Source organism: Rhinopithecus bieti, unplaced genomic scaffold (genome assembly GCF_001698545.2).
Source record: "Rhinopithecus bieti isolate Rb0 unplaced genomic scaffold, ASM169854v2 scaffold_64027, whole genome shotgun sequence".
NCBI classification, from domain to species: Eukaryota; Metazoa; Chordata; class Mammalia; order Primates; family Cercopithecidae; genus Rhinopithecus; species Rhinopithecus bieti.
In genome coordinates this window covers 18,677-46,243 of record NW_016824134.1, presented here as the reverse complement: position 1 = coordinate 46,243, position 27,567 = coordinate 18,677, and the positions used below count along the sequence as shown (strand labels likewise).

The 27,567-nt window shown below is 44.8% G+C and overlaps 1 pseudogene; it reads right to left on the bottom strand.

Annotated features, from left to right (window-relative positions):
* Nucleotides 1-24,405: 24,405 nt before the first annotated feature.
* Nucleotides 24,406-25,327, bottom strand: LOC108522022 (ras-related protein Rab-1A-like; annotated as a pseudogene).
* Between the last annotated feature and the right edge of the window lie 2,240 nt (nucleotides 25,328-27,567).

Below are 27,567 nucleotides of genomic sequence, written 5' to 3'. Positions count from 1 at the left end.
CAGAGACTATAAGGGAAACACTTTCTAAGACTATTTTTTTTCTTACAAGAAGACCAGATCCCCACCAATGTTAGATGTTAGATCAAGTTTTAGTGCAAGGGTAGATGTTGGGGGCAGAAATCTAAGATGCCCCATGATCCCTGCTGTCTTTTGTTATACCCTGAATCCTCATCTTTCCTTGGGTATGGCCAAACCTGTGCCTTGTTCTAGACGTTTGAATATGGCAAAGTGAGGGAGTGGCTCTCTGGGAGTTACCTTTCCTTTCCTTTTATCAGGAACAATAGGAATCCCTATTTTCTTTGTTGCGTTTACTTTCACAGTGCAGTGGTTTGGACTATCCCACTATCGATTTGCGACTTCCTCTTCCAACCATAATCTATGGCCCTTTATACGTAATTTAATATTTTCATGTATTGACATTTTGTGTCTGAAGATGAAATATTAGACTAAACCTATGAAAACATTTCATGCAAAGTCTTCAGTGATTGTAGAGTCTACTCTTTGGCGAATACACAAATTGATCTTTTAAAAATTGTGTTAGATGTGATAATGATATTTTCTTTTTTATCTTCACCTGTTAGATATACTTACTTTAATTCTTCCAAAATTAATGATATGATTTAAAATACTAACTACTAGGATATTTGGAGTTGATAGTTGAAAATAAATGGCAAAATAAGAATTGCTGAAACCTAGTGATAATGTATTTAGGATGGGTTTATTATCTATTATCCCTATCATTAAATGTTTAAATTTCCATGCAAACCTATACATAAGAACTTAAAAATTTCTATAAAACCCTTCTTACTCTGCACTTGAGCTCCAATGCATAATAAATAAAAGGAAAATGGATTCTCCTTCAGGAAGTTTGGCTGGACTCTCCCTTTCTTTTCCCTGCAATGCAGGGAGAGCATTTTGAGGTCACCATGGGGTGAGGTGGCCATGAGTGGGGGTCCTGGAGATGGCGGTCTGGATGAGTGCGTGTGTGGACACGGGTTTCATGGCCACCAATCTCCGTTGGGTTTTTCTGGTTGTGGTGGTGGCGGTGAGGATGGTGTCTGAGGATCCTCTCCAGGGGAGTTCTCCGCTTATGCGGTCTCCCTGTGGAGAGGGCCCGAGGATGTCTGGGGAGGGATTCATAGGGTCGCCCCTATGTAACCCGCCCTGTGCGGGTCTCCAGGAAAGCATCTTTTTAGGGGTGGTTGCAGGAAGCCATCGCCTGAGTGGAGGGTGGGACCTGGTCTCCACTGTAGGGTGGGCGGTATGTCTGAGGGAGTGCTGGAGGGTTATCCTGTGCGTCGGGGTCGCTGTGCAGGGTCTCAGTAAGCCCTCGACCTGGGGAAGTCATTGTGGAGACTCCGAGGTGGTTGAGGCCGGGAAGGGGGCATCCTGGGAGGTCTCCGTGGTGTGTCAGCGTCGCTGATGCCAGGAGACAGGTATGGGAGGAGTCTTTGGAGGGGAATAATTGTGGAGTCCCCACGTTCTGGGCTGGGAAAACTCGAGGGTGCTCTAAGGCCGGAGGCCACTGCGGGGTGCGCAGGAATAACCTCGTGGGGCTCGCAGGGGAATAACGGGTCCCCCGAAGGATAAAGGGTGGAAGGAAGGGGCCTCAGCAGGTCAGGTCTTGCAGGGCCCTTCTGTAGGGCTTCTCGGAGATAGTGGCTTGGAGCTCCTGAGGTCGCCCCTACCAGGGGCAGGGTATTTTCCCTGCCAGACCTTCCTGGGTCCCGGAGGAAGGAAATGAAACCGGCTTCACCTGCTCCACCGCCACGCTCGACTCGGCCAGGAGACTTGGGCTCCTGCCTGCCCCACGTGGCGCTTGGCAAAGGCAGTTCGGAGAAGTCGCGGGACTCCTGGGCGGGGAAGCTCCTGGAGTCTCGGGGATAGCGGGGCCACCCCTTTAGGGCCTGCAGCAGGAAGGGAGGGAGCTAGTGGCGCACCTCTGCATCCTTTTATTTCGGAATTGGAATTGGGTTTTCTTGGCGCACGGTGCAGAGCGGAGGGTGGGACGGGCGTCCCCCCTGCTCCTTCTCTGCCAGGCGCAGTTTCCAGGGCAGATCTGAGCCCCTGGGGCGCGACCGCGGGCTCCTGGGACTGTCAGGGGCCGTCTGTGCCCTGCAAGGGCCAAGCCAGCCCCACAGCTCCTGCGCTGGACAACGAGGGCACCCGGTGCGGAACACGGACCAGCAGCCCGAGCTCCCGAGGTGGACAATTTTGCTCCAGAACCAGCGGCGCCAGGTAGGGCTACAAACAGAGGGAACGCAGAGGGCTGGCCAAAAATTGAAGAAAGAAAAAAGGCAAATTATTGAATGTGGTAGTCATGAAATGTGGGGTTTGGTGTTGGAGTGTTACATTGGGTTTCGAATGAATGAGTACGATGCAGTTTTAGGACTGGCGGTAGACAACTGTAAAACTCCAGGCACCTGCGGAGAGGAGAGTCGTTGATAACCTTTCTGTGAGATGGCTCTTTTGAGCTGTGTTTGATAAGAAATATGCCCAACCCTATGAGTACAGCTTTCACATTGCTAACAATCTGCGAGTCAGAGTGTTCTTCAATAAATGACTATCATTTCCTTTGCTTCTCTGACCTGGTTAAACGAATCACATGGTTCCTGCCCATTAATACCCCTGCATCGGTGACCAAACCTTTGCGTGTTGGCTTGCTGCCTCCCTTTTCTTTATCATGCTTTGAAGTGGACAAGAAATAGACTTCATTTTTACAATCTGTGACTTGGGTTTCTGAAAGTCTAAAACAACCTTAGTGTATGTTGACATGTTGATTGCTAAAAATGCTTTACTGAGGTATATTTTATATAATATAATCACATATTTTAAATACAACTCCAAGCTATTTAGTATACTTATAGAGCCATGCGAGCTTAATTACCACTTAAATTTAGAGTATTTGTATCTTTTAAGAGGAAAATGCATCCTATTTGCATTCACCTTTGCTGTGTCAGATCTAGACAACAATCAATTTTATGTCTCTATAGATGAGCCTATTATCAGAGCTTCTAATAGCCAGGATCATGAATTATGTGGTCTTTTGGGTCTGGTTTCTTTCACTTAGCCTAATGTTTTTGGGTTTCATTTCTGTTGTGGCTTGCATCGTTACATCACTCCTCTTGGATGGCAAGTAGCGTTCTATCGCATGGACATTACCACATGTTATAAGCATTCATATAAGAGTCTTTGTATGATTATAGGAATTTCACTCGTTTTGCATACTAACTTTGGGTTAGAATTTCTGTGTCCTATGATTTCATGTGCAACATTTTGTGGGATAGCCACATTTTTATTTCTTATTTTTTTGTTTTCAAGGTGGCGCAATATTTTACATTCCTATTTCCGGCACAAGTGAGTTCCATGTTCTCCACTTCTTTTCTAACATTTGTCATTGTATCTTTGGTATAGCCATTCTAGTGGGTGTGTCAATCAGTATTAATTGTGGTTCGACTTGTATTATTTTAGCAACCCATGAAATTGAGCAAATTGGCAAATTGTGTATCTTCTATGGAAAACGTCTATTCAAATATTTTGTCCATTTTTAATTGGTCAATAGTTGTTTCATTATTGACTGATAAAGAGTTTTTTATATATTCTACATACTAGCTTCCTCTGAGTTTGGTTTTTAAGATTTCTTATATGAAATTCTTAAATATTTATATATAATATTATTATAAACTCGAAATACCCACATCACCATTATCAATTTAAACAATATTTTTCTCCCATTAAGCAGCATACGTTTTCATTCTCTTCTTTTTGATGTTCTAAGAACAAAAGTTCCAATTCGCAATAAAGTATAATTCATCTGTTTTTAAAAAATTGTGCCTTTGGTGTAATATCTTATACATATCTATGTAATCCAAGAATACAAATATTAACTCTATGATTTCTCCAAAGAATTTTGTGTTTTACCTCTTACATTTTGATAGATTCTTCTTTTTGAGTAGTTTTGGGCAGCTGCGGTTTCAGTTAGGGGTCCACCTTATCCTTTTGCAAAGTGGATATTTAGTTTCCCAGCAAAATTTTTTGAAATGACATTTATTTTCCTATTGCAATTTATTCGCATCTGAGACACAATCAATTTACCATAAATTAATGTTTATTAGTTGCCCTTCTGTTCTATTCGCCTACATGAGTCTATACTCATGTTAGTACCAGACTATAACACTGCAATAAAGATTGATATTGATTGTGTGGGCATAGTGCCTCACACTTGTAATCGAAGCATTTTGCGAGGCCGAGGCAGGATAATTGCTTGATCCCAGGAGTTTGAGACTAGCCTGGGCAAGACACCAAGTTGCCATCTCTACAAGAAAAAGCAATGTTAGCAGGATGAGTGGCATGTACTTGTTGTCCCAGCTACTCCTGTGGCTGAGGTGGGAAGATCGCTTGAGCCCAGGAGTTCCAGGATGCAGTGAGCTGTGATTGTGCCACTGAACTCCAGCCAAGGTGACAGAGAAAGACCCTGTTGCTGAAAACAAAATAAAAGATATTGGCAGGGCAAGTCATTAAATTTTGCTATTCTTTTTTAAGAAATTGCATTTATTTTATTTTGGTTGCATATCCACATACATTTTAGGAAGAGCTTTACAATTTTTATTGACAAAACTAGCAAATTTGCATTGAATCTATAGAACCAGCTTTTAGTATTTTGGTGTTAATAGTCAGTATTGTTATTCTTGAATATTGATGTCACTCAACATACTCAGTTCTTTGATTACTTTTAGCATTTTAGAATAATTTTTCACCATAAAGTCATTGCATTTATTTTGTTACATTTATTTCTGAGTATTTCTTCCTTTATGATGCTTTTACCAATGGAAATTTTGTCTTCATTTAATTGTTAGAATAACCGATTTTATGCAATAGTACAATTTAATTTTGTATGTTAATCTTATATCTGATTGTATCTAATTAATTTACTAATTCATCTAGGTTTTCAATAAATTTCTTACACATATTTATACAAAATTATGACATGTGGAATGACCTATTTCTTTTTCAATCTGGGGAAGGGGTAGGAGAGGGGTTCTGCCTAGGCCTGCCCCTTCTTCCCATCTGGTCATTGTGTGAGGCCCAGAACCCTTGGTGGGGGCTATGGAGAGGCACAGGCTTTGCTGGGGTCCCTGGGCCTGGAGAGGCAGGGATGGAGGGAGAGCCTGGCTCCCGCTTCACCTGGTTAGGATAAACACCAGAGCTGTCCTGACAGGGCCCTGGCAGCACAGCAGACGCACAGGCGAGGCACCCTGGTGAGCTGGGCATGCTCCCTTTCCCCAGCTGAGCTGCCCTTGGTCTCTTGCTGCCAGCTGTGGTCTCCCTGGGAAAGACTTGGTTCCCTCCTGGCAGGGAAGGGGCTGTGAGGATGGGAAGGTGGAATCACCAGCTTCTCAGTTGGAGCTCAGAGGCCTGGGGGACCAGTGCAGTTGTCCTCTGGGAGACAGGGATGGGGGGGTTCCATCTCGCTCCCTCTCACCAGCACCAGTAACTCTCAGGAAGGAGGTGACTGTCAGGGCACCTGCAAGGAGGTAGCAGGAACCAGAGGGCCCAGCCAGCCACTAGGCCCATAAGACAGAGGAGATGCTCAGTGCCTGTGACTGGCAGACTAGGGCCTGAGCCCCGGTCTGCATCAGCTGTTGCCAAAGCAGTTCTGCCCGACCCTCTGGGGTGGAAACTGAGCAGAGGATCCCACTACTGGGACCTCCCCTGTCAGTCAGTCTCCTAGGCCTCAACCTTTAGGGGTCCAGGTACAAGTGATCACACCAGCTGAGGCAGCACCGGTGGGAACCTCGGCCCTGGCCTGGGAAATGCAACCCTCAAGAAGGCAGGAGAAAGCGACTGCCATCAACTGATCTCAGACCACCCTATTCCTCTGAGTCTTTGAGTAACATCTCTTTCCAGGCATTACCACCAGGGAGGAACTGGCCAGAGAGACGGGCCTCCCCGGAGTCTAGGATTCATATTTGCTTTCAGAATCAAAGGGCCAGGCTTCCAGGCCAGGGTGGCAGGGGACGCACGCATACAGGCGGCTGGTGCAACGCGCCCCTGGGCAGGTGTCACTCTCCCCACACCTGGGCCTGGAAAAGGCCGCTTCCCGCACCCCACATGAACAGCCCGCCTTGGGTTCTCCCACAGAGAGCTTTCCTGAGCCAGGCAGCAAGGGCCTTCACTCTGCTCCAGCCCAGCCAGGCTTCACAGGCATAAGGAATCTCCCAACTGCTCCTGGCACTCGGGTCTTTTGGATTCGATGTCCTGGCGGCCTGCTGGGGCCGTGCTCAGTGGGACAGCTTGGGCCCGGTCAAGCTGAGTCACAGAGGTAAGGTGTACTTGTGCCCCACCCGTTCCACCTGAGTCGGTGGTGGGGCCTCAGGGGCCCCAGGTCGCCAGGGCGACATAGGAACCCGAAGCCAAGGCGCCTCCACCTCCACAGCTGATGCCTGCATAGGCCTCCGCGTGGCAGGGGCAGATGCAAGCCATCCAGGCGCCCTCCCAACCGCTCCAACAGCCAGAGCGCTGCGCTCATCACCAGCCTGTTAGAGGAGCTCTTGTCGACCCCAGAGTTTCAGCAAAAGGCATAATCTCTTCTAGATCCAGAGCCACTGGGGCAGCTGAAGGACGTGGAAAAGCCCACTCCGCTGGAACCACTCCTAAGCGATGAAGAATACCGGGCCCTGCCCCAGGAGTTTTAGGACCCGGGGTTGGGGTGGGGTGGGGCAGAGCGATGGACTCTTTGGGGGTGAACATCAGGCTCGGTATGGAGAGGCGAGAGGCCTCTCTTCTCTTTCACCTGACCTGTGTAGAATCTTTGAGTTCTGGGTCCCGTGACGGACTACACACAGAGCAGAGCTGTTATCCTTTCCTGAGCATCCAGGGGATCCCAGAGACAGCCCCAATACACCCAAGTGGGCCGTCTACTGCGCATGCGCGGGACCTCAGGCAGCTGGCTAGGCTTTGGGATCCGCCCAGGCAGAGGTCTCATTCCTTTTTCGTCCCGCGTTCTTCAGTGGGGTAGGGGGAGAACTCGGTCCTGCGAAGCACTGGGACCGGGTAGCAGACAGGTCGGCTGTCTTTTCCGCGGCTCGCCTCCGCTGCCTCCCTGCTCCAACGTTACGCCCCCACCCGTGCCCCGCCAGCCTTCTCGCCATCATTGAGGAGCGCCTGGCAGCTAAATATGGAGCCCAGACCTCGTGCAAACCTGGGTGCTGCCCTTTCAAGACCGGAGTGAAGGCAGGCAGAGATGGGGAGAGGAACCGAGGCAGCGAAGGAGAAAAGGATGGAGGGAAGATAGGACGGTTGAACAGAGGGAGGTTGGAAGGAAGGGAGGGAGGAGAGGAGGGAGGAAAAAGAGGGAGAAGCGAAGTCAGGGAGAAAGGGAGGGAGGGAGAAAGAAAGTGAGTGGGGGAGGAATGGACGGAGGAACAGAGGGACAGAGGGAGAAAGCAAGCAAGAAATAGAGAAGGGGAGGCAGATAGAAAAGCGGTCTTCTGCCTCCAGGACCAACAGGATCCCGCCCAACGGGAATATGTTGGGCGACCAGTTCGGGCTAAGTGCTTGGCCCACAGCAGCGTCGGCCCGCAGGGGGCTCACCGACCCTCCAAATCGCTAGACCTGAGCGATTCTGACGAATTCCTTCTCCCAAGGAATGAGTCAATTCCCCGAAGAGCAAAGAGCCGAAATTCCGGTGGTTGTCTGTTTTTCATTCTGCATTCAGTGCAGAGGCCAACTGCGGCACAAGGGAGCTGGCGGGCCGCTCTCTGTCCGTGTCTGTCCTGTGAAATTCTGGCAAGGTCTCTCCGCGATGGCTCTCCCCACAGCTTCTGACAACCCTCTCCCCGAGGTAACGAGGAGGAGGAAGGCGAAGGAGACTCTTTTGGACTGCGACCCGAAGGGATGACATGCGAGCGTGCTTTGAGCTGAATTCGTACTCCGGCATCACCAGCAGAGAACAGCTGGCCCAAGCGATCGGCATTCAGGAGCCCAGGGTCCAGATCTGGTTGCAGAATGAGAGATCACCCCGCTGAGGCAGCACCAGCGGGAACCTCGGCCCTGGCCGGGGAAATGCAGCCCTCAAGGAGGCAGGAGAAAGCAAACCACTGTCCGCTGATTCCAGACCACCTTGCTCCTCTGAGCATTTGAGAAAGATCGCTTTCCAGGCATCACCAACAGGGAGGAACTGGCTGAGTAGCCTTGAAAAGGCAACTCTCTGCATGGTCTCTGACTTTTGGAGGAAAGGTAAATGCGTTTGGGCATCTTTTCCTCTCTTACTTTTTTGAGGCCGGTTGGTGGGTGGGATAAGGCCAAGACTGGAGTGGAATTTTAAAGATTCAGCGCTGGAGTCCATATGTCCCACTGGGGAAGCTAACCTGTGGTCTCACACAGTGATCCTGGGCCTTTTAAGCCTGCTGTCCCTCAGAACTGTTTTCTTACCTTTTAATGGAATGAGTGTGTGCTTCAGCTTGTTTAGCAAAACCACTCTCGAATCATTTAACTTTTGAGATTAAAAAACACAAAACCATAGCACAGCTGGGTTTTTTTTTTTTTTTTTCTTTTTTTGACAAAGTATCGCTCATTGCCCAGGCTGGAGTGCAATGGCAAGGTCTCGGCTAACTGCAACCTCCGCCTCCTGGGTTCAAATGATTCTCTTGCCTCAGCCTCCTGAGTAGCTGGGATTACAGGTGCATGCTACCACACCTAGCTGTATTTTTTGTATTTTTAGTATAGACAGGGTTTCACTATGTTGGCCAGGCTGATCCACCCACTTCAGCCTCCCAAAGTGCTGGGATTACAGGCCTGAGCCACTGCCCCTGGCCAGCACAGCTGTCTTTAGGCAAGCAAGATCGCATCTACTCCAGCGCAATCTGTCATCTGAAGACTTGAAAACAAAAATGAAGTTTTTATAGTCACTGGGTGGGCAGTGTCTGAATGTGTACTAATCAACACAAACCTTTGAAAGGTTACATTTAGTAGAGAACTTTTAAACCTTGCTCTGTATGAATTGTACTTTTTGAACATAAGCTGCACTTTATTTTCTAATCTGGAGGATGAGTAAGTTAAATACATGCTTTGAGGATGCTAGTAATTGCAAGTGATATCTGATTGTGATTTTGCTTTGCAATTTCCTAATGAAAACAATGTTGAGCACCTTTTCATGAGCTCATTAGCCACTTGGATCATTTATTCCTACACTGATATGTTGTCATCACTAATCATCAAAATGTCGTCTGATAGAATATATTTTTCTAAGTTAATTTACTTATGAGAAATTTACAAGTGCATAAAATAATTTGCTCAGTGAATGTAGTCATCTCATTTAACCTTTGATGTTTTAGATGACAATATTTTTTGGTTTTTTGAGACAGAGTCTCATTCCATCACCCAGGCTGGAGAGCAGGAGGGAGAACACAGCTCACTGCAGCTTGGACTTCCCAGGCTCAAGGGTCCTCCAACCTCAGTTTCCTGAGTAGCTGTGACTACACGCATGCACCACCATGTCCAGCTTTTTGTAAATTTTGTAGACATGGGGTTTTGCCATCTTGCCCAGGCTGGTCTCGAACTCCTGGGCTCCAAGAAATCTTCCCAACTCAGCCTCCCAAAGTGTTGGGATATCAGGCATCAGCCATCAAACCTGGCTAAGAGGGCTTGGTTTTCTTATTGGCATATTCTATATTCACCAAATGAAGTATCTACAATCTCAGTCCCGGTCGAGTAAGCAAAAATAAATAATCTGCAGTAATTTTGCATGCTTATATTCAAATTTTATATCCAAATCCATAACATATTGGCCTAATTTTAAACTTTTTTAAACAATATATATAATGGCCATGTAAACCTTTCATGGCTTTTTAAAATTAAAAGAGATTTGAAAGAATATCTAAATCTTAAAATTTTTTAAAGAGACACTTAATGAGAAATTTGGTTATGCTTCAAAAAATTTAAAATGTGTTTCTTTTTTTACTTCGTAAATATTCTTATCTTAGTGTTTGTAGCCTCTATATTAAAAAAATTACTTAATCCTCTTAGTTTATTAACATATTACCAACAGGTTGTTTATATTAATCTCCACAGTTAACAAACTCAATAGTCTTAGTACTGCTTATTCTTAATAATATTTACATGTGTCTTTCACATTTTTTGTATCCTTTTCATTTTATTAATGAATCAGAAAATAGGCAATAAAAATTCAAAGCCAATGCCTCTTCTTCCGTTTGTCAAGCCAACAATCTGTCAACATGGGATTACATTAAAAGAGAAAATGACTATCTTGAACAGCAGCGGATTCTCTTCCCTGTTCTCACTCATGCTGGCAGACTCCAGCTTGTGAGGAAGGGAGCCCAGCTGGGACCAACAGGCGGAAGGTGCTGCACACACCTCCAGCTTAGGAGCAAAATGTGGCTCCTAACATTTCAAGCCATCTTGAAGAGGTTCTGAGGAAAACCTCTGCACTGAGTGAAGGCTGTGGGGACTAGAAGATCTCTGTGGCTCTTCTAAGGACAAACTGAGAGGACAGCAGAGGACCCAGGCTCTGCCCCCACCTTTTTGTCTAGACTAAGGAGTGGTGATTGCCATAAAAGAATACCAGAAACGCAGAAATCCAAGCTCTGCTACTCTGGCTCCCGATATTGGCAGTGGCTGCTGCCATCACGCCGGCTGCAGAAGGGAGGCGCGGCGGGGGCTACACACTCCACCGAGCCGTGGGAGCCCCTTCCCTTCTGAGTTGGAACCTGAATTCCCTGGTGCGCTGCAGCCATCCAGACCGCAGCTGCAGACCCAGGCCTCCTGCTCTACCCATCAGCCAGGAGCCCCGCCCTCCCAAACTGCGGCTGTGGGTCCGGGAGCCTTCCTGTGCTCTTGGGTGGTGGCCGGAAACAGGCAAGATCCGCCCTCTCGGGTGCAGCTGCAGCGACTGACCACGGCTGCAGACCTGGGCCTCCCGTTTCACAGAGCAGGCAGGAGTCAGGGACAAGCGGGAGCCCTGTACCTTCCGAGTTGGCGGGGCAGGATCTCCCGGGTGCAGCTGCCTCAGGCCGCCAGCTCAGGTGCAGGACCCGGGCGTCTCTGCAGCCTGCACCCTCGGGGACACCAGGAAGAATCTCTGTCCCTGCAGGCTCGGGGGTGTCAGCTACTGTGCCTGGCCTCCCACTGCTCCTGTCGCCTACTCCGATTGCAGAGCAGGGGTTGGGGCCGAGCCGTGCGGCAGATGGATTGATTATTGGGCCAAAGTGGGAGGGTCCCCAGTAAGGACCCACCTTAAGGCCTGGGAGGGCCTGAAGGCTGGGGGCTGGGCTGCCAGTCCCGCGGACCGGAGTCTGATTGTGTTCTGGAAACGGAAGTTTATTGCAAAGAAAATAAAATTTTTTATTTTAATTAAAAAATATGAGAAGTCTATGGAGAAAAATACAGCAAGTTGTCATATATATTTTAAGAACTTGGAAAGGATTAAAATGTTCGCAAAAATTCGTAAATCAAGCAAAATATTAAACTAGGTGTGCAAGCCAGAAAATAAATGCTTCACAGACAGAAGGTAAGTTCGGCACAAAACAAGGCGCTCAATCCAGCAAGATCTTTGTCTTTATTGCAGAAAGCACTTACCGGAACAGACAAAAGCCCTTTTATTATGCTAGGAGGGATAGATGGTCTTTTATTAAAGTAGCCTTATTCAAACCAGATCCCAACCATGTCAAAAATCCTGTATCAAAGTAACAGATTCTTAACCTGAGGGAAGACTCACCAGGGCAGAAAAGGTGACTTATAAGAGTTCAAAACCAGCCTGGGCAACATAGCAAGATGCCATTTCTATAAAAAATTAAAATTATTTTTTTATGCTTCTTTTTTTCTTGTAATCTTGCTTCTTCTAAAAATAATTTAAAAACAGGATTTTCTGTTTCTGACTTATAACTTGGTCTTTGTATCAGTGTGGTTTGTTTTCCTCCAAACTGTAGGAATGAGTCATCTGAGTTTTCTCGGTCTCCGTAGCTTTAGTTTAATTGTAGGTGCACTTTGTTTACTGGAATATTTCTGTCTGAGCTTGTGTTTAGTAGAGAGGTTCAGAAGTAATGTGTTTGAATTTAGTTGTATAAGATTACAGTGTTTTTTTCCCCACAAATGTGAACTTTACCATATGTGAGTTCAAAATATTATGTGAAATACTTTTACTTGTATTGATCATTTGATTTTCAGGTTTTCCCGATGAATTTCACCTCCCGACTTTGAATCCTTTTCTTCAGACCTGTGTTGAGTTACACCAGAATGTAAACGTGAAAAACATAACCATTGCTTTAATTGATACGTAAGACCTTCCAACACCGGAGGACACATGCTCAGACCTGGGAATAATGAATTTTAAACATTTTTTGAATTATTTGTTTCTGTTCCATCTTTATCACAACAATGATCTTAATTTAATTATACTATAAATAGTGTAGCTTTGTGAGTGTGAGTACTAGGTACTTGCCTTGGTTAGACACGAAAGAGGCTTAACTTAAATGTGCCAGAGACATGAAGATAATATATTTATTCTGTGTGTTTAATTGACATTTAAAGACATTGTACAGACCTATTTTTTAAATTGTACAAATCCAAAGATTGAAGAACAAAATTTGTTTTTTACCTGATGTAAGCATCTTGCAGTGGGAACTCATTTGATTTAGAGTAGCCATAAGATACAGACGATTGAAAATGTTCAAGTAATCATTCTATCACATTTTCTTAAATAAAAAATTTTAAGTGTCAAATATGTTTAGTACATCCACTTCTTTATTTTCTTAGATTTTTTTTGAGACAGAGCCTCACTCTGTCACCCAAGCTAGAGTGCAGTGGCGCTATCTCAGCTCACTGCAAATTCCAACCCCTAGGTTCCAGGGATTCTAGTGTCTCAGCCTCCCGAGTAGCTGGGATTACAGACATGCACCACCATGCCTGGCTAATTTTTGTATTTTTAGTAGAGATGGGGTTTTGCCAGGTTGGCCAGGCTGGTTTCAAACTCCTGAGCTCAAATGACCAGCCTGCCTCAGCTTCCCAAAGTGGTGGGATTACAGACATGAGCCACTGTGCTTGGCCAATAGGTGACTTTTTTGCAGCCATGTTGTGTAGTAGTACATAATGTCTGTCCTACTACTTGTAAGCATTGTCATGAAACAGGAAAGCTAAGTGAAGACTTATTTCTGTAGATACCTTTTGTATGTTTTTTAAAAAACTAAGTCATTAATTTTAAAGTCTGAGCATTTAGATAACAAAATTTTCCAAATTATCAGCTCAATCCTGGGCAGCAAAAATTCCATACTAATTGGACCCACTCTTAAAGGAAACTAGTAACTGGATTTTCCTGTGTTGCCTGTAATGTCACTTACCCATCTCTGTCAGTAGTGATGCTTCCGGGCATAACAAAATGTGGATGTAGTTCTGACTCCAGCAGACAGATAATGATGATGAACCAGACATTATTTTGAGTAATTTATGATGTGGGAAATAAAAGTTAATTTTATGAATTTTAGACTTAGTTGTATTTCAAACTTTAGTAAAAATGCAGTATCTTAAAAAGTCTATGTACTTTTGTTTTTTAAGGATTATTTATTTACATCATGGTTGTTGAATACATTTGTCACTTTAATGCATTTCTGTCCATATCTACTTAATTATGCTTCAAAGAGTTTGAGAGAATTATCTTGTTGAAAATCTACTTAGTATGGTATGAAATAAGAATGCTGAAGAAAAAAGGTTGCATTGGCCAAACTGTTTAGTTAAAAATGAATTGAGGAGGCCGGGTACAGTGGCTCACATTTGTAATCCCAGCACTTTCGGAGGCAAAGGAGGGAGGCTTGCTGGAGTCCATGTATTAAAAATAAATGGTCCAGTATGCCTCAATATCTACAGAATGATTTTACTAGTGACTACCTAAAAATCAGTCAGCCTGCTTTTCCTTAATCACCAACATCTGATGCAGAAGAAATAGTTTATGTATTTTCTATTGTGTTGAATTGCTGGTTTTGCATGGATTGTTTTTCCTACTTATTTTCATTGTGAATATACAACACTTGTTGGTCGCCCCCTGGGAACCAAACTACCACTTAAAATACTTCCCTGAGAAATGTCATCGAATTCTAGGCAGCTGTCTTAACTCCAGCTATACCATCTGTTCATGAGTTGAAAACTGTATCTAGTTTTGTATCAACAGAAAAATAATAGATGAATATATATTTGTGTTTAGAAAAGCATTTTTATCCTCTTGAAAGGAAGTTGTTACAGTCTTCTGTGGTGGTATGATTTACTTGACCCATTTCCTTTAATGTGTAATGAAAAATTTCAAATTCTTATAGAACAAGTGCTATTTGTGCATCGAGAAAGTTAATTTTATTCATTAAGACTTCTGTTTTTCTTTTTGTAGTATTGCTACCAATAGTGCAGTTTCAAAGGAACTCACCAGACTTTTGAAAATACAAGTTGACGCTTACAACAATATTTTAACAGTCTTGAAATTAAAACATTTTCACCCACTCTTTGAGTACTTTGACTATGAGTCCAGAAAGAGCATGAGTTGTTATGTGCTTAGTGAGGTTCTGGATTATAACACAGAATTTGTCTCTCAAGACCAGGTAAGAGAATACCTACATGCTATTTTAGGGAAACAGTGTTACAATTTTAGACTTTGGACCTAGATACCTGAGATGGGAGGGGAGGGTAATTCAATACTAAAGAAAATTTACAAGTAACTTGTTCATTATATAAATTAAAAATTGGAGATGTATAAATAATTATAAAATATTTCTAATTCCACCAGATAGAGAAAAACCACTGTTAATTAACATTTTGTGCATATCTTTCCAGACCTTTATCTGTATATGTGTGTATGACATACATGTGTATCGACTTTCTAACCAAAAAAAGGAATATCTTGTTGATACTCTATTGTAATTTTATAACTGGAAACACTTTTGACAGTGGCTTTATATGCCAATGGTTTCACATCAGTGGGTTTCTTGTGCCTCACATGTTACAAGGGGATTCCATCATGAATTTGGTATCCACACTGATTCAAGATCAGCCAGATAAGTCTGTAGAGGACCTCTGATCCAGATACAGACTTTGCTGATGAGCAGAGCCTTGTGGGGCCGCTTCATTCATCTGCTGCGCTCTGCAGCGACCCTGATCACCAGTATTGGTGAAGAGTTTACTCTCTAGTATATCCCTGATCCAGCTCCTAGTGAATCACGATGTTCAAGTGCTTAAAATGGTTTAATTCACCTTCGGTCTTAAATGGTTTGAAAGAATTGGCAACTGATTAAAGATTGACTTGGACCCGGGAGGCGGAGGTTGCAGTGAGTTGAGATTGCCCACTGGCTACAGCCTGGGGCAACGAGTGAGACTCCACTCAAAAAAAAAAAAAAAAAAAAAAAAAAGATTCCTGGATCCATGGGCTTTTACTTATATATAACACATCATTTGTTTTGTAACTTCTGGAGCATGTGAGTAACAATTCAGTTGCTCTTAGATTTCTTTTGAGACTATCTGAGAATTACAAAAAGTCTGTCTTCTTTTACTTAGTGCCGCATAATTATTCTATGTTCTTTTTTTCTGACTATGTATTGCTTACAATAAATCTTTATAAGAATACAGATTCTTATATTTAATTTTACTTTCAAATTTCAAGTATTAAGTTAATTTAGTATTTGTCCACATTGAAAATGTGAGTTTTGTTTTTTGATGAAAGATTTAAAAATTCATTGCTTTATCTTAACTGCTTTTTTTCTGATAAAGAAAGCAATCACATGAGGGTTCTCTCTTTATTATTAGTCCCAGGGAGATCTTTTTGAAATGGATAAACAACATGTTGCCTGAGTAGGGGTATCAGTGACCGATTACTAGATAATTTATTTTATGAACGGGTTAGCAACGGTTGGCTGCTTAATTATTGTTTGGGCAAGTAGTTTTAACCATTCTTGGAGCATAGACTGTAAGGCTGCTATGATGAAAAAGACATTTGCTTGAGGACGTCCTGTCTCATCTCCTTCTATTGACTTTCTTCATTGTAGTTGACACTCCTGTACTTCCTTCATAATCAGTGTGAAAGTAAGAGGCTGACTGCGTTGGTAGTTGAGGTCTTTGTCTTGGCTTAGTGACAAAGCATTCGCAGGACTGTGGTGTTGTACTGTGAGCTATGTGAATCTGTACAGGAGTGGACTGTCGAGTATGTACACTGATTCCCGTTATGTTTATGTTTCTGTGTGAGATTGTGTGTCTGTGTGTTTTCATTTATCTATTGCATACAAATGTAGTAGTTTAGAGCAGTATACCTTCTGGCCGGGCATTGGTGGCTCACCCTGTAATTCCAGCATTTGGAGGCCAAGGTGGGTGGATCACTGAGGTCAGGAGTTTGAGACCAGTGTGGCCAACATGGTGACAACCCTATCTCTACTATAAACTGCAAAAAATTACCTGGGGCAAGGGTCCACAATGTTGGCCCACACTGGTCCAAAACTCCTGACCTCAGGTGATCCACCCCTTGGGCCCCCAAAGTGGCTGGAATTACAGGGTGTGAGCCACCATGCTCCGGCCGAAGGTATAAGTCTAACTACTACATTTGGTATGCAATAGAAAATGAAACAACAGACACACATCTCAACACAGAAACAATAAAGCATAAGGGAATCATTTAACATACTCAGACAGTCAGCTCTGTACAGATCAGCATAGGCTCACTGTAATCCCAACTCCTCGGGAGACTGAGGCAGAAGAATCACTTGAACCCAGGAGGTGGAGGTTGCAGTGAGTGGATATCATGTCATTGCACTCCAGCCTGGGCAACAAAAGTGAAACTCCATCTCAAAAAAATGTATGCCTTCTGCATGTGGCTGATTGGTTATTCCCATGTATAGAGATCTTTAATGAAAGGGTCATTAGCTCTGACTGCCTCTAGGGAAAATGCATTCTCTTATTCATCTACCGTATCAGAGAATTGCACAAAATCTGAATGTCATTGTGTCACACATATTAAACAGGAGCAGGTTTCCAGCTGTTGAGAATCTAACATGTCTGTCAAATTTATACGCCAGATTATGGCTGGCAGGATAGAAAGTTGAGTCTGTTCAGATGTTTATTCAAAAACTTCAAGCTGTCATCTGGTTTTCTCCCTGGCAGGAGATCAATACAAATGTTCCTTTGTGCCTGATCTGGGGTGCAGAATTTCTAATGGGGGTGTCCCCTGCGGGGAAAGCCAGGCATGCCATTGACACTTCTTGGCCAGGCTTAAAGGCACTCTCTTTGCAGAGCTCCATGCAGGAGATCCATGAGGAGCTGCTTGATGAGTTCAGCTACTTTATCTCATTTGGCAAAAAGCAGATGCACCATGCTAACAACCATGGGCAGGGTTGGTCTGGGGTGAAAGTGGGCACAGTGCGGTCTCCAAAGAGACCAAAAAGACCAGGGAAGGCGGAAGATCCAGACCCAAATATTAGGACTCCCTGGAAAATGTTTTAGAGCTTTCTCAATTAAGTGTCCCACAATCCCTTCCCAAAGGCATCTGGCATCTATTAGTTCATAATAGCAACTTAGGTGCACAGTCGCCAGTCATATACTTGTAGGAATATCAAAGAAAACACTTTTGTGTTGTTTTTACTTTACACAAGGCTACGAGTATCTTTGCAGATTGCTACTATGTTTATTGTTTTAACTACCCACCCCAGACACCTCCTGCAGCAGGCAGCTTCAATGCCCTCCCTGCCAGCACTTTTCTAAGATTTAAAAATGTACACTTACTAGAGAAGGGTTTTATCCAAATAGTGGGAGTTACACAGAAAGAGTCTTACGTTACTCTATGCATTAGTCATCTCACAGAACTCATCCGTATAGCCCCTTCAGGGCAGGAGCTGTGCCCTCATATGTCTTCATAATATTTCATAAGGGAGAGCCTTTTTCTCAGTAATTTAGCCTTTTAATGCTGATGGAACCTGACCTAATAAATTCTATTTCCATTTCACTTATGCTTCAGGGAACATCTTACATGTGTCCTAATAGGCTATGACAGTTTGCTATGGCTCCCATAATACAGTAACACAGGCTGAATCGCTTTAACGACACAAATTGAGTTTCTCACAGTTCTGGAGGCTAGAAATCCAACCTCAAGCTGGTGGCTGGGTGTTTTCTCTGAGGTCTCTCCTTGGCTTGCAGATGATCATCTTCTATCTCTGTGTCCACAAGATCTTCTCTTGTGCTTTTCTGTTCCCTGACTGCCTCTTTCGATGAGGGCCCCAGTCATGTTGAATTAGGATGCATCCCAATGAATTCACTTAACCTTGATTACATTTGAAGAAACTGTGTGTTCAAATATAGTCACATTCTGAAGCACCAGGTGTGAAAACATGAACGTATAAATTTTGGGAAGGGAACACAATTGAGCTCATGACATATGTTAATCCCTGGCAGATGACAGTCTCCCAGGAAAGAAATGACTCTGTGAAAGAACAGGCATATGTAAAGTGTGAATTGCTAAAGCCGGATTGTGTTCCAGAAGGGCTGTGACAGGTGCACTGCTAACAGGAGTTTCTGAATGTATCTGCCATTTTGGATCCAGACTCCCTGGATCTTAACCTTCTTTGAATTATTTGACAAGCTTGTATCCACATGTCAAAGAAAATTATGTTTGTATTTCCACTTTTCCAACTGGTATGTTTGAGTTACCTTTCAGTTGTTTTATACTTATTTGGGTTTTCTGTTCACTGAGTTATCTCCTCGGCTCCCTGGCCCTCTGACAGGCTTTCTCCCACCCTGGAGTTTCCCAGCATGGATGCTTTTGCCAGGTGTGGGGTTGCTGTAGCTGTTTCTCTCCCTTAGAGGTTAGAAAACCCAGTTATGTTTTTTTAAGTCAAAAGGGTTGTGCTAGGGTTTCTTACCCTGTGCCCTGTCTTTAAAACAGAGGGAGCGGACCTGGGCGTGGGTGGCTCACGCCGTAAATCCCGCACTTTGGGCCGAGACGGGCGGATATGAGGGTCCAGGGATCGAGGACCATTCCTGGCTTCACGGTTTACCCCGTCCTCTACTAAAAATACAAAAATAAATAATAATAATATTATTAATAAATAAATAAATAAAACCAGAGGAGAAAATGTGGCTTCTCCATGCTCTTCCCCTCTATGTCAGGAACAGACTGAGCCTCAGGTAGCTTAGAGGAAATTTCATGCAACCCTCACCATGGAAGATTCTCATTCTGACCCGTGTGTTTTGGAGCAGCCATTTGACATCACAAAGCCTGTGTTTTCTCATTTCTACATTGAGAATGATTTTTGGGAACTCTCTGGGATAGCGCTCTTCATAAAGATTATTAATACAGGTGAGTGCTGTTGTCCTACAACTGATACAGTATGATGAAGATGCCTTGAAAGTATTAATGGATTAATTATTCTTTACCTCCACATCAAATTCAACATTGGAAGCCTAAAAAATTCTTCACCATAAACATCTATGTCCTCCACATGCACAAGTCTCCAAAGGATGGGAAACTCCAGGTCTGAGCCACACATTCCAGTCCTCTGGTGTTTCATGGTCTCGTCACTGACTGTATGTTCCTTCTTGTACCCACCCCCCAACACACCCAAGTAAAAATATGAATGTATCCTGAACCTACAGATTTGAATGAAGCCAACCCCCCAGCCAGGCACAAGGGAGAAGCTGATGCAGTCCCTGGCAGCAGCTTTCCAGGGTCGAACTATTTTTTTCATTTTCCTGAACTTTTAGCAGGACTTCACCACCACTCCACAGTTCCCAGACCAGCTGTTCAGTAGGCAAGCATCTGTTTTCTCCAAGGCACAGTGGTGACTCTGCCAGCTACTGTGTTTCAGAATAACAATGCATCTCTATGAGCCTCAGTTTCCATCTCTGAAGGGAATGGTACAATGAACCTCATATGGTTTTTGTGAGGAATGAAGGACATAAAACATGAAAAATGGATCCCTAGTGCCTGACTCAGTGGAAAGGCTGCTGGGCATGCTCTGGTTTTTCCTATTTATATATTTTTTTCTGTTCTTTCACCCAAGAAGCTTTTTTCTTGTGTCTGAATGACTCATGTCCCTCTATAATTGGAAAAACATATAGAAGACAAACCTGTTCTTACATTTGTAAAGGACAGTTGAGCTTCACCCTAGGTCTCTGGTGGGAAACTTCTGGACTACTCAATCCAATGCCTCCCTGAAGATGGTGGGGGAGTTCTTGAACCCTTGGGAGAAGCCAGGTCCAAGTGTACTGAGTAGGGACACCTGACTCTGGATCTTCCCACTGAAAGGCAAACAGCTTCTGGCTCTCAGGGGCTAATCTGATGCTTAAGAAAGTATCTTTCAGTTCCAAGCAGGTGAACCAGCTGTCCTCAGCTGGCAGCAACCCCAACAATGTGTACGGGTTAGGTACTATTGGAAGTAAAGTCACTGTACCTTGATTAACCAAGCGCAAATCCTGTACCGGCCTGTAGTCTTTGGTCCCTGGCTTGGGAACAGGCAGGAGGGGAGTGTTCCATGGAGACTGACAAGAAACCATAACTCCAAAGGTTCTTAGGCACTTGAGATGGACCTGGATACCTTCAAGAGCTTCTCTGGGGACCGGGTACGGTTTTTGCCTAACCAGCTGGGCCCCAGGCTTAACTTCTATAAGTACAGGGGCTTGGTTGACTGCCAACCCTGGATGGTTGTCTTACGCCCACACTCTTGTCCACCGCTTAGCCAGAGCTTGTCTTATCTCTTGGCCCAGCTATGTTAAGAAAAGTCTCCATTCCTCCTCTCGGGGAACGTAAGGGTCATAATGACTCCCGTTCCGGGTACCTTTAGCAGCAAAGAGTAATGCTCTGTAGAAGAAATAGTGGCTCTCAGCTTNTAAGTACAGGGGCTTGGTTGACTGCCAACCCTGGATGGTTGTCTTACGCCCACACTCTTGTCCACCGCTTAGCCAGAGCTTGTCTTATCTCTTGGCCCAGCTATGTTAAGAAAAGTCTCCATTCCTCCTCTCGGGGGAACGTAAGGGTCATAATGACTCCCGTTCCGGGTACCTTTAGCAGCAAAGAGTAATGCTCTGTAGAAGAAATAGTGGCTCTCAGCTTCCTAAGGGAGTCCCTTCCCAATAAGGGCATGGGACAGTCAGGCGTGTACAAAAACTGATGAATCACTTTATGTCCTCCTACAGTTCAAGTCTGAGGCAAGCAGAAAGCTTGCTTTGCTGAAAACCCCGTGTCTCCAATTATGTCAATAGTCTTTTTGGATAAGGGGCGATGGGGGTGGTTACTACCAAATATTCAGCACTGGTATCTACAAGAAAATCAATGTCTTTACCCCCAACTGTCATCCTCACCATAGGCTGTTTAGGGGCACTTGAGGTCGGTCCTCCTCATTCCAAGAACCCTTCTGCCAGGTTGAGCAGGGCCCCTTCCTCCTCGTCTGGGGCCTCCTGCTCTGAGTCATCTTGTTTTCCTTTTAGCTGAGGGCATTTGTTCTTCCAGTGTCCTATTTCTTTACGATAAGCACACTGGTTATGCTGCAAGCTCTGACAGACATGCTGAGTTTCTATCCCAGGGCCCCCCTTCCCTTGCCTCTTTGGGGGGACCCCTCTGATTGCTGCAGCTAACAGGTTGGCATTTCACCAGGCCTGACGTTCATTCTCTTTACGGTTTTCTTTATGGCTTACTGCATTCCTGTTTACAAACACCTGGTTAGCTATTTCTAATAACTGTGATGTATTCATCCCTGCAAACCCAGCCTGTTTCTGCAGTTCTCTTCTAATGTCTTCTGCATTTTGACTAACTACAGCCATGTTAATCATGCGCTGATTTTCAGGGCTATCAGGATCAAATGGAGTATACATACGATAGGCCTCACACAGTCGCTCATAAAATTGTGCTGGACTTTCTTTTCCCTGAATGACCTCGGAGACCTTGTTAACGTTTGTGGCCTTCTGTGCTCCCCTCTTTAATCCTTCCAAGAAAGCTTCCCTGTATCGGTTTAGCCTTTGCATGTCCTCACTTTCATTTGGGTCCCACTGGGTGTCAGTTCCTGGTAACTGGGTCCTTACATACTCTTGGGGTTTTGGTAATCAGGTGGTGAATGTTCATCTAGCCACTTAGTTGCTGCTTGGAGCACTCTAAGCATTTCCTCTGTGTTAAAGAGGAACATGAGCAACTGGTGGCAATCAGCCCAAATGGGGTTATGGGTCTGGAAAATAGTTTGGAGCAAATCAATTAGAGTTTGTGGCTTTTCAGTATAGGATGAGGTATTGATTTTCCAGTTGAGAAGGTCGGCAGAGGTGAAGGGCTGGTACACAAAAACACGCCTCTTCACCATCTATTCCAGTATACCGCTGCTCTCTCGGACATTTGTATCCCAGTTTTGGGTCGTAAATGAGCTACCAAGGGAGAGGTTTCTCCCCAGGCTTCACCTCCTCTCTTGTCTACTCTGGGTGACCTAGGGATATGTTTGTCTTGCAAAGGCACAAGCACTGTGGGCTCAAGAGTGGAGAGCCTGTCTCTATGGTAAGGGGAGGGCACCACTGGGATCACTGGTGCCATCTCCTGTAATGGATCTTCTGATGTTGGGTCAAACAGAACTACAGGAGTTGATTTCCCTCAGTGGGTGGAGTAGGATCCTTCCTTGGCTATCTGTCCCTTTGCTACTGGCAGTTCTGCTGCCTGCCCTCTTAGCCACTGTGGGGGGTCTAACACCAGCTGTAACCAAGTGTCTATGTATGGAAACTGGTCTGAGTGTCCTGACTTACCAGTTACCTTGTGCCATACTTTAGAAACAAGGGACTTATCCAGGCTTCCTTCTGATGGCCAATCCACTTCTAATGTTGGTCAATCTATTTCACACAAAGTTCTAAGTTTTCCTGGCATCATAGTAACCCCATAGTCTCCATTAAATCCCTTCCTAAAATTTTTCAACATAGTTCCTAACGGAGTGGGCTTACTTTGTGTTTGACCCATGTTTCCTTGAGAAAAAACACTACACTCACACGGGGCACACACCACAGAGCAAAGAATGGGTGAAAAAGGCACACACACACTATTTCAGTTTACACCAAACCAGAATCAAAACCAAAATCAGAGTATCTGGAAATCCAAGCCAGGTCAAAACCAAAACCAAAGTATCAAGCAATTTAAGCGAAGTCAAAAACAAAAACCAAAGTGCCAGTACAGGCACACCATGGGTGATCAGGCCACGCTTCCACTCAAATGGAGTGGGGAAGTTCCAAAGACCAGTCTTACCAAGTTTCAGATGTCCAGACTTAAAATGCCAGTTCCTTCCTGGTGTTCAGCCACTGTGTTGATCCTCCACTGGGGCCTGCTGTGCACTGCCTTGAAGAGGCGTTCCACCGGGGCAATTGCCTACACAGGAGCGCTCTCACAGTCTGTGTTGCTCAAGCTGACTGGAGTCCCCTGCAGGGATGCTCCACAGGACAGGCCTAAGCCACCTAAGGGGCTGCCTCGACCGTCCGTTAATCATCTTGCTTCCCAGTCAGGGAACCAAGAAATGTAGCAGGATGAGCTGCAGACAAAACTCCTCAGACACCAGATTAAAGAAGGAAGAGGTTTTTATTTGGCGGGGAGCATCGGCAGACTTACATCTTAAGAGCCAAGCTCCCCGAAAAAGAAATTCTTAGCCCTTTTAAGGGCTTACAACTCTAAGGGGTCCATGTGAAAAGGTCATGATAGATCAAGTAAGTGTGAGGAACGTGACTGGGGGCTACATACATCAGCTAACAGAACAAAAAGTTTTACAGTGCTTTCTCATACATTGGAATTTACAGATAACACCAGTGGTTTTGGTTAGGGATTAATATTTATTCTTCTTCTTCTTGTTATTATTATTCTTATTATTATTGTTATTTTACCACCAGGGCTAGGTGGTGGCGCCAAGGTCATCTAGCTATTTATCTTACTTCTGTTTCTTTCCAACTTTTTGCTTTCTCCCTTTTCTCCTGTTTTATAAACTAGGGAAAAGGGGAGGTGGGGGAGTGGCTGGGAAGGACAACAGGAGAAGTGTTGGTCATTCTGGTCTCGAACTCCTGACTTCAAGTGATCTGCCTGCCTCAGCCTTTCAAAGTGCTGGGATTACAGGCGTGAGCTACTGCCTGGCCAATATATTCTAACCAACCACAGGAAACAGTCTGGTATCAGGAAAGCAACAAGGATTACACATATTATTTTATAAACCAGCAAACAAAGGTTTAAAACCGTTCTGAAAATGAAGTTAGCTGTCTTGAGTCAAAGGAATAAAAAAAAAGAGTCAGTTTTGACCATTTATAATCTCTGATCTTTGTGGAACTGGTAAGAATCTGTGTTGTAGTGCAGCTGCATGCAGTACAGTCAGGCAATTTTGTTTTTTTCACTTGGGTTCACATTGCAAATTGATTGCTGTGAGAAAAGGATGGAGGCAAATTTTAGCAGCAACCTCCATCTGACTGCTTGACAGGAGTGATCTGAATTTTAACATTGGACTTCTCAGCACCACCAGTTATTGCTCCAGGACCCATTCACTTTTTTTATTTTTTTGAGATGGAGTCTCATTCTGTTGCCCCGGCTGGAGTGCAGTGGCTTGATCTCGGCTCACTGCAACCTCTGCCTCCCAGGTTCCTGCGATTCTCTGGCCTCAGCCTTCCAAGTAGCTGGGACTAGAGGTGTGTGGCACCATGCCCAGCTAATTTTTATATTTTTTAGTAGAGATGGAGTTTTGCCATATTGGCCAGGCTGATCTCAAACTTTTAATGTTGTGATTCACCCACCTTGGCCTCCCAAAGTGCTTGGATTACTGGTGTGAGCCACCACGCCTGGCTGACCCAATCGCTTTTTAATCTCAGCTGCCATCATCATGAAAGACTGTTCTACATTCGTTGCATTCTTAGCACTGTTTTCCAAAAATGGAATTCCAAGGGAATCAGCAAATTCCTTTGCTGTTGTCTAGTCTACTACTTTCTTTGTGGGCAGATCACCTTTGTTCCCTACCAACAATTTGTTGACATTTTCACTGGCATAACAATCTATTTCCTGCAGCCACTGTTTAACACTATTGAAGGACTCTTGGTCTTTCACATCATACACAACTCTGATGCCATGGACTCTTCTGTAATAACTGGAGGTGATTGTTCAAAATCTTTCCTGGACTGCTGTGTCCCATATTTGAAGCATGATTGTTTTCCTGTCCAGCTCTATAGTTCTTATTTTGAAAATTACACCAATTGTGCTGATGTAGCTTTCTGTATACGTATCATCTGCAAACCTAAGGAGGCAAGACTTTCCAATCCCAGAGTCACCAATCAGAAGGAACTTGAATAAATAGTTGTATTCAGGATTCATGCAGGACATGTCACTGCTGCTGCTGCCATCACTACTGCCACCCTTGCTGCTGCAGCCACTGCCTTGACTCTCCGTGCCACAGGTAATCAAAGGAAAGGAATGAGATAGGCTATTCCTGGATAGCAAACGTCCTCCCCCACTCCATATCCTAGAACATCCCCTAGAACTGCTCCTTTAGATTAGTAAAATCCATGAGCTTATAGACATACACATGTATTTTGTTGGAGAGCTGGTTGTTAAACATTTACTACCACACTACTGCTAAGAGTCTCTCATTCTATCTCCATAATGGATCACCTGTTACGCTTTAAAGACCTGTTTGCTTGCCTGTATCCCACTCAGGGTTGTTGCTGTCTGTGGGGAGGGTCATCTGCAGCTCATCTTGTTCACCTATGGAACCCCAATCACTAGCACAGGGACCAGTGCTCAGGAATTATTCAGTGAATCCCCATTTAATGCATATGCTAATGCAAAAATCTTCCAGGTCCAATGGGAAGGCCTGAGTTCCTGCCCTCTGTCAGTCCGTGAAGCAGAGGTGGCCACTGAACCACGGGGTCCCTTGTGACTTCTCCTAGGGTGGGCAGACAGTACAGTCTTTTTCTTATCCGTGTTCCTCTCTTCAGATCCAGGGAATGCCTCAGTGCTGAATGGGGCCCCCTGGCTGTGCTGTCTCACCTGCAACCTGAGGGTTGTGAGCCACCAGGAGTGTGAGAATTTAGGATGCTGAGTACACACAGGGAGTAAAGGTAGACAGGTGGGGATGGGATACAGCCAGGCACAAGGTCAGGCTGCAAGCCTCTTGAGGGCAGGGGGCAGATCTCATTACTATCCTTTCCCCAGCACCCACCTTGACCATGGCCAACACAGCCCTGCAAGACCAGACCCCCATCCTGATCTACTCACGTCTTCTGACTTCATCTCCTCCCCTTCCCACCCCTCACTGCTCCAGACTCACTGCTGTTCCTGCAGCAGCTCATGCATCCTCCCCTCAGGGTTTTTGCACCACCATTCCCTGTACCTAGGTCCCTCTTCTCCAGAAATTGACATGGCCTGCTATTGAAGTCAGGTCTGTGTCCAAATCCCACCTGCTCAGAGAGGCTGTCACTATCCAGCCTGCCCTGCCTTCCTTATCCTGCTTAACTTTTCCTCATAGCACTTTTCGCCTTCTGGGGGATCAGGCATTTGTTTATTTTCTGTCTCTTCTCATGAAATTGTAAATTCCATTACAGCAGGATTCTTTCTGTTCTTTTCCTTGCTCTGTCTCCATGATCTGGAACAATTTTGGTGGATGTACTGTCATCACTTAATGAGAGTCTGCTGACTCACACAGCCTAAGAGTAAAAAGGATGTGTTGTCATATAAACTCAGTACCATATACAGCTCTCTGATCTCTGAAATCTAATCTGGTCCCAGTCCGTGTTGTTCCCTGGCTGGTAATCTGAAATCGTGTATAGCTTTTCTTACTTCTCTAGAGTTAGCTCCCCAGCCCATTGGAAAGTGTCACCCCTTCTCCAGGGGAGCCTGAAACTCCATAACCATGGCCAGACAGCACACCCGAGTGACACCACCAGGCAAGCCAGCAATCCAGGGTAGCCCCTGAGGCTAGGGATAGACATTGGATGACCACACTCAGCCGGGAGAGGTGTTCTATCTGACCTGCAGATGTCTTTATTAGGTTGGCGCAAAAGGAATTGCTGTTTTTGCTATTACAAGTAATTGGCAACCAGGATCGATGGCTCACGCCCTTAATCCCAGCATTTTGGGAGGCGGAGGTATGTGGATCACCTGAGGTCGGGAGTTCCAGACCAACCTGGGCAACATGGTAAAACGCCGTCTCTACTAAAACTACAAAACTTAGCTGCACATGGTGGCACAGGTCTGTAATCGCAGCTACGCGGGAGGCTGAGGCAGGAGAACTGCTTGAACCCGGTAGGTGGAGGTTGCAGTGAGCCGAGATCACGCCACTGAACTCCAGCCTGGGTGACAGAGCGAGACTCCATCTCAAACAAAACAAAACAAAAAAAGTAATTGCCAAAAGACGCAATTACTTTTGTACCAACCTAATATTTTAAAAAGTAAGCCAACATTCAGAAATCAAGACACTTTACAGAGAAGTCCAGAAGATCTGGCAACCATGGGCCTGCATCCTAGCGTGGTACAATCCCTGAGCTGAGAACTGGCCCTGTTGTACCTGGGGCTCTCTAACTTGCTGTGGTCCTCACAGTCTTGAAATATTTGCTTTGGTCGTG